Below are 9848 nucleotides of genomic sequence, written 5' to 3'. Positions count from 1 at the left end.
AGATTAAGTCCGCTTCGCTGTCCCTCAGCGATTCCATACCCGGGATCTAGGGGTCCCTACAGACCTGAAAATTCCCGTACCGCCGTTTCCACCCCCAGGAAGTTCAGACGCCCTGAGAGTCCGGAGTCGCTTCCCTTTGTGTTATAATCTGCCTGACGCTGGTCCTGCCCCCGGTCTTTATGTAGACGACTTTTTCTTTTATCTTTTCCCCCCTAAACCTCTGTACTGACCTCTCCGCCGGACCCGCGCCATCTAACGTCCTTACCCGGGAGGTGGATTCACGCCCTTCTCGACCCCTGCAGGGCCGCGCCGACAGCCCCCGTCAGGAGAGGCCGCGTCCACTCCCCAGTCCTGGGATTCTGCAGAGCCCCCTCTTCTCCTAATTCATCCTCACCTTTGTCTTCCTTGGGCCGGGCGCTTCTGCTCCCCAGACCTCCCCTTCCCAGTCACCGCTTCCCCTGATCTCTTTCTGGGGGAGGGGACCAGGGCCTGTTTTAATACACCACTGTAATTTCGTCCCAAATTCCATCCCACTGGAAAAGTGCTTTTTCGTGAGGCGGGCGTCTTATTCCAACTTCTCCCTGTGAATATTGGGCAAAAGGGGATCAGGAGTAGAGACAGAGCGACTGAGAGGAAATAGAAAAACTGAGGAAGAGACTAGAAGAATGTGGGAGGCCCATAAACAGATGGCGAAGTGGGGGAGGGGTGAGGGATCTGCAAAGAGACAGTAAGAATGAAAAAGAAGCCGAGAAAGCAGGGAAAGAAAAGCAACCAGAGAAATTTAGACAAAGCGGGACCTCCGAGTGTTGAAGGACAGCAAAATAGGCAGGGGGCTGCACAGGGGAAGACCCTTCAGGCAGACAGTGGGAGGGGAGGATGAATGATTTGGAGCCATGGCCTACAGAGTGACATGGTGCTGGGACAAGAGAGGGCAGCTGGTGACAAGAGGAACAGAGAGAGAGTCACGGCAGGGAGGAAGCTTTGGGATCTGGACGTGCCAGACAGTGGACAAGGGGCCGTGGCAGGGACAGAGTGAGTGGCAGAGCGTGTGCACACACGCTCACAACACGCTGGGGAGTGGAGGGGCAAGAGTCTTTAAACTAAATGCAGAACATAGATATTTCTCCAATGAGGAGCGACCACTGTGTCCTGGGAAGGGAGTTAGAGGAGGGGATGGGGAACACTATTAGGGGGATCACAGCCCTAGTAATGGCAGGGAGACTCAGGAACTGGAGAAAGGAAAAGCTCTGTGCATCCTCACTGGGTGACTCTGTGCTCGGTAGTGGGTAAAGTGGAATGGGGGTGAGCTAATGGGGTCACATTTAGAGAAAGGACTCTGTCTTTCCACCCATCACATACACACACTGTGTATATGCTTCTCCGTTTCCCCATTGTCTTCTCTAGAATGGCAGGGTTGGTGCTTCTTCAGATGGGTGACTTGAGGAAGAGGAGTGGTATGTCTGTTTGTGGCCCTGTTTTATCCCCTCCCTCAAGTCTTCTACCTTCCTATCTAGTGTTCTATTCAGACACTCGCTTCCTGCAACCAGTGTGCACCATCCCGAGACCCAACCAAGTCCCAAGAATTTGGGGCTGTGAATGAATATTTCAGCCGGTGTCATTGCAAAGTGAGAAATCTTAGACCCCAGGAACTTTTCTCCATTGAGGGATCCAAGCAGCCGGGACGCATCTTCTCTTCTGGCCACGTTTCAGGTCTTGTATTGGCAAAATGGGTCACTCAGCCTCAGGCAACTACCCTGTAGGTCAGCTATGATTTAGGTTGAACTTACACTTGTGCTTTCACTAGTTGTTCAAGTAGACTGGCCTGGGTGAAGGACCCTTGGCTCTGCACCTCAGGTTCTCCTGATCAGGTTTCTCTCACTCCCGATGGAGACCATTTCAGGGGCAAGCAAGACCCTTGTACACATCAGATCCCCAAAGTGAAGGCCATGCCAGAGAGCGTACTAGTATTACTCTGTGTTATTCTCAGTCATTCAGTACATATAGAGCTTATAGTATATGTCAGGCATTTTTTTGTCTGTATCGGTGATTAAAACGTTAAACCATCAGCATATACGGTCTACTTTAGGTTATTTTTAAAGGAGGGAGCAAATAACCCTTCCAGTTACCAACAGTCATGCAAGTCAAATGCCCCAACACAAAGGACTCATGTAATCCTTCCCTCTTGGTCCCCTATTTCCTTGCTTCTTCCTGTCATCATTACCTCATCCAACTCTGCCTACTCTGTTTCTGTCCCCATGTGGCTGATGACAGCTGGAGGAAACATACACCCAAATTGACTGGTCTCACTTCAACTTCTAGCCCAGCTCCTCCTGCATTCTGCTACTTTTCTATTCCACACCTTTTCTCTAGAGCCCCTCAGGAGTCCACCTAGTCTTCTTTAATCTTTCTCTCAAAGACCTTTGTTCTTTTTCTATTGAGCCCCTGAAAGCAAAGGAAGATCTTCTCCAACCAGCCCACCCACCTTTCTCAAAGCCTGTGTTCTCAAAGCCTAGTATTGACTAGGAATGGTCTGTCCCTCTCTCTGGCTATTGCTGACCCTGCAATTATGCTCCATTTGCCACCCAGGTTGGTATGGTGTCCTTCCTCCCCTGCCTCATCAATTTATACTCCAAGGAAATTATTTTGGTCAGCATACCCAGATGGTGGTATCACCCACTAACACACATGTGCACGCACGCACACACACAACCCTTTATTTTGCTTCCACTCTTCCATCTTCAAAACAGAAAAATTCTCCATGAGCTACATGTTTTTCAGTAGTAAGTACCCCTTCCTTGTTCCATTTAACAGCACAGTACACTAAAAACTTGTTTATACTTTGTCTTCAGTTCTTACCTCCAGTTCTCACTTGAGGCCATCCAATCAAGCTTTCACATCCGGCATTACACTAAGACTTTCTTTTTCAGACCACAGTGACATTTTCATTTCTAAATCCAACATTTTAATTACTGTTATCACTTTTCTTTTCTTGACAGCAGCAAATTGCACAGTTAATCTCTCACACTAGTTTGAAACATTTTTTTTCTTGTCTTTTAGGACATCTCACTTTCAAATTGTGTCTGATTTAATTTTCTTGTGGCCACTTTGATCTTACTTGTTTCCTCTTCTGGTGCCTCCTGAACTCTGTGTTCTCAATATGTAGGAGTGTCCCACAGCTTTGTCCTTCCCATTTCTGTCCATATCCACTGCCTTTCCTTGTCATTTTATCTCATGGCTTTTAAACACCACCTACATGTTTCTATTTCCCCTGGAGACCTCTCCCCTGAACTCTAGAATCCTGTGTCCAGTTGTGTCCTCATTTCTCTACTGGACACCTGACAGGCATCTCCACCTTCCTATGTCCAAAAATGACTTTCTGAGTTCCCTCAAACGCTTTCCCCTGCGGTCCTCCACTTCCCAGGGAAGGGTGACCCTCTATTTTCTGGGGCTGAGCTGCACATCTCCACATATATTTAAAATATAGAAGCTGTTACCTTATTTTTAATATCTTTTTGAGGTCCCATACCTCAAAATGTTTGAAGACCTCGGCCCTATGTGATCTACTTTCCCCAGTACCTCTCTGAACTCTTCTCCTCTTTGTGTCCTTTTCACTCACTCTGCTCCAGCCAGACAGTCCTCTGTCCTTTCACTGGGGCAAAGGTTACTCCTGCCTCAGGGTGTTCGCTTGGGAAGTTTTTCTGTCTAGAACTCTCTGAGACCTCAGCTGCAGGGGGTAAACACGGTTCCTTCTTTAGATCTTTGTTCTGATATCACCTTCTCAGTGGAGGTTTGTGACCCTTCATCCACCATTAACAATCCCGCCCCACCCCCCATCATTTGTTTCTGCTTCTTCCTGTCCCAGTGTCTTCATACTGGGGACATGGCCCCAAGGGGAGAGTAGAGCCAGAAGGTGGCAGGTGTGCTGGGCTATTTGACCTGTGGCGAGTTCTTGAGTGCCTGTGACAGTTGTCTTTTCGTAAAATGGGAACAGATCTTTCTGTCATGGGCTATTATGTTATGTAAGTTACTATGAATAAAGCATTTAGAATAATGCCTAACACATGAAAAGTGTTCAAAAGCTTTAGTCATTGCTATGGCTTTCATCATCCACAGTTTTTAGATTCTGCCTTTTCTTTTTTTAAAGCCACTATGGACTTTGTCACCCCTGAAGATATCACTCATGCTCTAGCTCTTTTAGATATTGAATATCACGTGATGTGTCGAAACTAATATCTTACACTTCTATAGAGATAACCCTGTGCTGACTTTTTGTTTATTTCACGTCGTGTCCAAAAAAATGAGAAATCCACACTTATTTGGAGGATATCAGGAACTCTTATGGATAAAGTATAATAAAACAGATTTAGGGAGGGAGACAACTTGCTCGAAAATACATCACATGGATCTGTCAGAATGCTTATGTCAATCGAATCAGTATGTTTACCTTTCTCCTCCTCATTTTGTGTGAAGATAAAAGAACTCTCCTGATAATCTCTGGTAAAATGTGTTTTTTATTTCAGAGTCCTTTTATATTCAGGGACGTGGCCATAGAATTCCCTCAGGAAAAGTAGAAATGCCTGGACCCTGCTCAGAGGGCTTTGTACAGGGATGTGATGTTAGAGAACTACAGGAACCTGGTCTCCTTGGGTGAGGATAACTTCCTTCTAAAAGTTGGGATCTCTTGGGGCCGGCCCGGTGGCGCACCAGAGAGTGTGCCGCTTGGGAGCGCGGCGGCGCTCCCACCGAGGGTTCGGATCCCATGTGGAGACCGGTTCCCGCTCACTGGCTGAGTGCGGTGCGGGCACAACACCGAGGGTTGCGATTCCGTTGCCAGTCCCCGGTACGGACGCGACACCGAGGGTTGCGATCCCGTTACCAGTCAGTAAAAAAGACAAAAAGGAAAAAAAAATAAAAAATAAAAGTTGGGATCTCCCCCTGTGTGTCTTTGCATTTTCCCCTCTGTGCCTGTTGGGAGCCCCTGCACTGCCTGACTGAGATCGAAGCTCTGTTGACTCAGAAATGAAAAACTTCAGAATGCAGCATCTGGACTTTAACCATCCCCTTTCTTCAGATGTTTTGCCCCCTTCGTGGTACATCATTGGGAGGTTCCAGAGCTTACATATGCATTAAATCTTACAGCAGAGTTTTAAAGTATCCAGTTTCTTTGTTTCTACTTCTGTGCTTTTGATTCAGTACTTCCTGGAAGAGAACTAGATGTCTGCATATTACAGTGTTCAGAAGAAGGCAGTTAGTGGATCAGTTTGTGAAATCTTTTTCTAGATCCATCTGTAATGTCCTTTCTCCTCAAGGCAGCAGAGGGCTGGTCTTCTGGAAAAGACACAGCACATCATGTTCTTATCTTATTATAAGCAGGAATCTATCTTCCTGAGATGAGTGTTATCTCTACTTTGGAGCAAGGGAAAGAGCCCTGGCCTCTGGCAAGAGCCCAGTGAAAATAGCAAGAAACCCAAATGGACAGGAATGGATCAAGGGTGTGAACATAGGTAAGAGTTCAGATGGGCAAAGAGGAAGCCCCACCAGTAAACAGTGTTTGGGAAGCTCTTTGCAAGTGAGAAAGAGATCTGTGGGAAAACAAAAGTTTGCATCTCGTGAGCTCTCAAAGGAAATATTTCTTTGCCCTACTTATCACTGTGTTCCTCAGAGGTGTAGTAGTTTATTCCCTAACGCTTCAGCAGTGCTGCAGCTCAAACAGAAACAAAGGCAATGTCTTTATCATGAGGGACAACACTTTGTCATCGGGCTTCTGTGAAGCCTTTGGTCCTTTGACATTGAGCGGCACAGGTTGGGCCATTTCTAAGGTGTCTCTTTCCTCATGTATCTCTCCTTCTGTACTTGATTCTTTCTGATGCTCAGTTCTCTGTTCGTATAGATCAGAGTTAAGGCTTCTATAGATCTGACACCTTGACCTATTCAGGTTCCACCCCATTTCTTGTCCTTGAAAGTAGAACTTCTCTTCCTTTGCATCTAAGGCCCCAGAAACTGCATGGAACTGTCTCAAGTCCTCTCTGCCTGTTCACTGTGTTTGGGATAGGAAAAATCCAGAGTGATTTTACTACTCACATGCCACTCAACACAATATGCTTCACTGTGGTCACCAAAACGTGTGGGGTTTCATTTCCACCAACAACCAATCTCAGGTGGACACCAACTGGATGTCCTGTAAGTCAATTCAGGTCTGGCACTGTTTGCCTGAAGTTAGAGTCAAATCCCACAGAATAAGGGTTGAGTCTTCAAGACTGCCCCCCTCCCACTCAGATGCTAATTGCTTCATTTGCTTTTTTTTTTTTTGGGTGGCTGGCCGGCATGGGGATCTGAACCTGTGACCTTGGTGTTACAAGGCTGAGCTCTAGCCAACTGAGCTAACCGGCCAGCCCACAGATGCTAATTGCAAATAGTCGATCGTTGCCTTTCTTTCTGACCGACTGTGTATAAATTGGGGTTCACATGATCCCTTTTTCAGATTCAATTAATTTGCTAGGCTGGCTCACAGAACACAGGGAAACACTTATATTTACCTGTTTATTACAAAGGATATCTCAAAGGATACAGATGAACCACCGGCGCACTGGATTAGGAGGTGCACAGGGCAAGGTACGTGGTAGGGGCGCAGAGCCTCCATGACATCTCTGGGCGCACCACCCCCTGGGCACCTCTGTGTATTCAGCATTTGGAAGCTCTCTGAACTCAGGGATTTGTATGTAGGCTTCCTTGATGATTAACTCAATCTCTCGTCTTCTCCCATTCCTAGAGGATGGGGGAGATAAGGCTGAAAGTTTCACGCTTCTAATCATGCGTTGGCCTCTCTGGCGACCAGCCCCCATCCAGGAGACCACCAAGTTGCCTCATTAGAAGAAATTGGGCTCCTATCACCTAGGAAATTCCAAAGGATTAGGAGCTCTGTGTCAGGAACTAGGGAAGAGACCAGTAGATGTATTTCTTCTTATTTCACAAGGTATATCAGCTATTCTTCAGTTCTGATTTTTCCACACTTTATTGATGTGTGTGACAGGGGAGTATGTTGGCTCTTCTGAGACTGTTACTCAGCAGAACTGTAAGACAGAAAGATCCTGTATTTGTTCCTCTGTTCTACGTGGGGAACGTGTCGCACTGGAATGATGCCTCTGTTTTGAAGTCTATCATCATTTGTTTCAGTCACTGCTAAACTTTATCTTGTAACTTTCCAAGCATTATAAATAAACTTGGTTTTTATTTATTTAATCATCAGTTCCATATTTTTTATGATCCTCTTTGTATTCTTTGTTTCATACCTGCAATGGGTGGAAGTATTGTGTCAGGGAATGCCAAAGAAAGGACCACTCGGGTTTTATCAGCTGGTGCAGATGGGCACAGTAAGAGGGAGCAGTGAGGCTAAAGGGTGTCAGTAGTCAAACATCGAAAAAGAGTCAAATTCTTTAATACAATCATGTATGTTTTACTCTTGCTACTCCTGATTTCTTGGATGGGAAAGATTGTAATTTTCTTCATGCTCGTCACTTACCACATTCTTTTTCCTGCTGCCCACATAGGTCTTATTTCACAATATGATCATTGAAGTGTTGAAATATTTGAAATACTGCTTAGATAAATATAAAATATTGTTTAGATAAATTGCGTAACATAGTTTTATGGTAGTTCAGTGAAAATTAATGTGTGGAAATATTTATTATGGGATAAATATGATTAAACAATTTTACTACAAGAGCATTTTCCCAAAGGCTATAAGAATGTCAATTTCAGGCTATGGTACTAACCAATATATTAAATGGCTCTTTTTCAACAGTACAAGAAAATTTTTTTTTGTTTTTGTATATGAATTTTCTTGCTTTTTTTCTTCCATACATTACAATCCAGATAACATATGTAATGTATATATTTTCCAGTGACAAATAGAAGAGGTATATAAATGAAGGAATTGGACATAAAATTTTGTGACATGAAAGTGCATAGAAGTCAACGGCAGATACAAATTAGGGGCTCCATCATTATGAAAAATGAGTGTTTTTTAAAAGACTTTAAAGAAACAAAAACTGAGATGATACAAGAGGGTGAACTTAAGTCTCTTAACTTGAGAGTTGGCCAATATTAGGTGCCTGAAAATCAACTGTGTGGAGGTAAACCAGCATGTGGTGAAGAAAAGGAAAACATGATAGGTGAGAGAGAAAGTCTCCAAGATTCCAACTACATTTTGAGGCAAGGAAATAATCTCCAGTGCCCAATACCTAAAGGAGGCCATTCTACCACTTCCCACTGGCTGGTATTCCTATTCAGAGCCAGAGGATCTTGCAGAGAAACATGGTGTTTGTGCTACTTTTACCAGAGAAAGTGGCTCCCAAAATTCTCCTCTTGATTTGTTCCCATCCAGAAATACATAATAAGAATATTTTTCTTTAATAAGTGATTTTTATGTTTGCTTTGTATTTTCCTTTATGCCACTCACACTTAGAATAAGAATCAGTTAGTAAGGCTTCATGTATGACAACCCATAAGGAGCTGAGTTGAGACCTCAGCTCTTTGAAATAAGTATTGATGATATTCTCATTTCACAGATGAGTAAACGGGACAAAAACAGGTAAAAAGATCAACCCAATCATATCCCAGTCAGTGGCTGATTGAGGACTGAATTCATGTTGTTAGCCGCAAAGACAAGTCTTAACCGTGGTGCTGACTAACAAGGTTAGTTATTTCTGTTCTTCAACTACTCAACATCTGCACTTATTTTGTTATTTTTCAATGATTTTATTTCTTATGTCATTGTGACCATAGTAAGCTTCTATTATGTCTATACTTTTATTTCCTAAGCCAATATCACATATGAATTAATACCTAAATGAACTTTAGATACATGATTACTGCATAATCTTACAGGAAAAATTATCCAAGAGGAAGTTAGATTTATTGACCCAAGAATAATTCACTGTGTGACAGAGAGCAAGACAGATTTTCCTTAAGCCAGGAAGAAGAGGAAAATGTTACTAACCACCAAATGAATTGCACAATATTGTGGAGAGCTAAGGTATAGAACTTGAAACATGAGAGTGATAAACATTTTAGAGACTAAATTATTATTGATTACAGTTTACGTGTTTATTTTATTATATGGAATGTTATCAACAGAAAGTATTAATTCTAGTTGCATTAATTATATTAACATCATAATTATTGAAATAGACTCAATGAAAGACATATATGTAAAACTGAATCTGGAACATTTGGAATTGTGTGCCTTATACGAATTGAAATAGAGTTGTAGTGAGTGTTGGGGTGACATTGGAATTTTAAAAATAAGCAAGCTTACTAAGATATAATTTACAAAACATGAAATATTTTCATATTTAGTATACAATTCAATGATTTTTAGTACATTTACAGAGTTGTGACATCATCCCACAGTCTTATTTTAGAACAATTCTATCAGTTTCCCCCCAACCCCCAATTTTTTTTAGCTGGAAAAGAAAAATATAACATGATATATTTGAAGGTTGAAAACTGTTGAAGCACCTGTGATTTTCCCATCTTGGTATGAAACCTCATTGTTGACATTAACTTTTTGGACAGGAAGATGGGTTAAAATGGAGAAAGCAGAAGACGTGAGGTTGACTCCTAATGGATGGTGATGTCGAAAATCTTTTTATTTGCCTATTTGTTTCTGCTTCAGTGAAATGTCTCTTCATATTTTGCCTGTTTTTCTTCTTATTGAGGTCTTTTTTTTTTTTTTTTTTGTCTTTTTTCGTGTCCGGCAACGGATCGCAACCCTCAGTGTCGCGCCCGTACCGGACCGGGACCGGCAACAGGATCGCAGGCCTCCGTGTTGCGGCTGCACCCCGCGC

The 9848-nt window shown here is 43.3% G+C and overlaps 2 pseudogenes; both read left to right on the top strand.

The window, feature by feature from the left end:
* Positions 1-4149: 4149 nt before the first annotated feature.
* LOC103602879 lies at positions 4150-6870 on the top strand (annotated as a pseudogene).
* A 2720-nt stretch (positions 6871-9590) lies between these two features.
* LOC103602877 overlaps positions 9591-9848 on the top strand; it is a 2190-nt pseudogene continuing 1932 nt past the window's right edge.

Source organism: Galeopterus variegatus, unplaced genomic scaffold (assembly GCF_000696425.1).
Source record: "Galeopterus variegatus unplaced genomic scaffold, G_variegatus-3.0.2 Scaffold4333, whole genome shotgun sequence".
In the NCBI taxonomy this organism is placed as follows: Eukaryota; Metazoa; Chordata; class Mammalia; order Dermoptera; family Cynocephalidae; genus Galeopterus; species Galeopterus variegatus.
The sequence above is the reverse complement of the archived record's forward strand: the minus strand, read 5'-3'. Positions and strand labels throughout refer to the sequence as shown.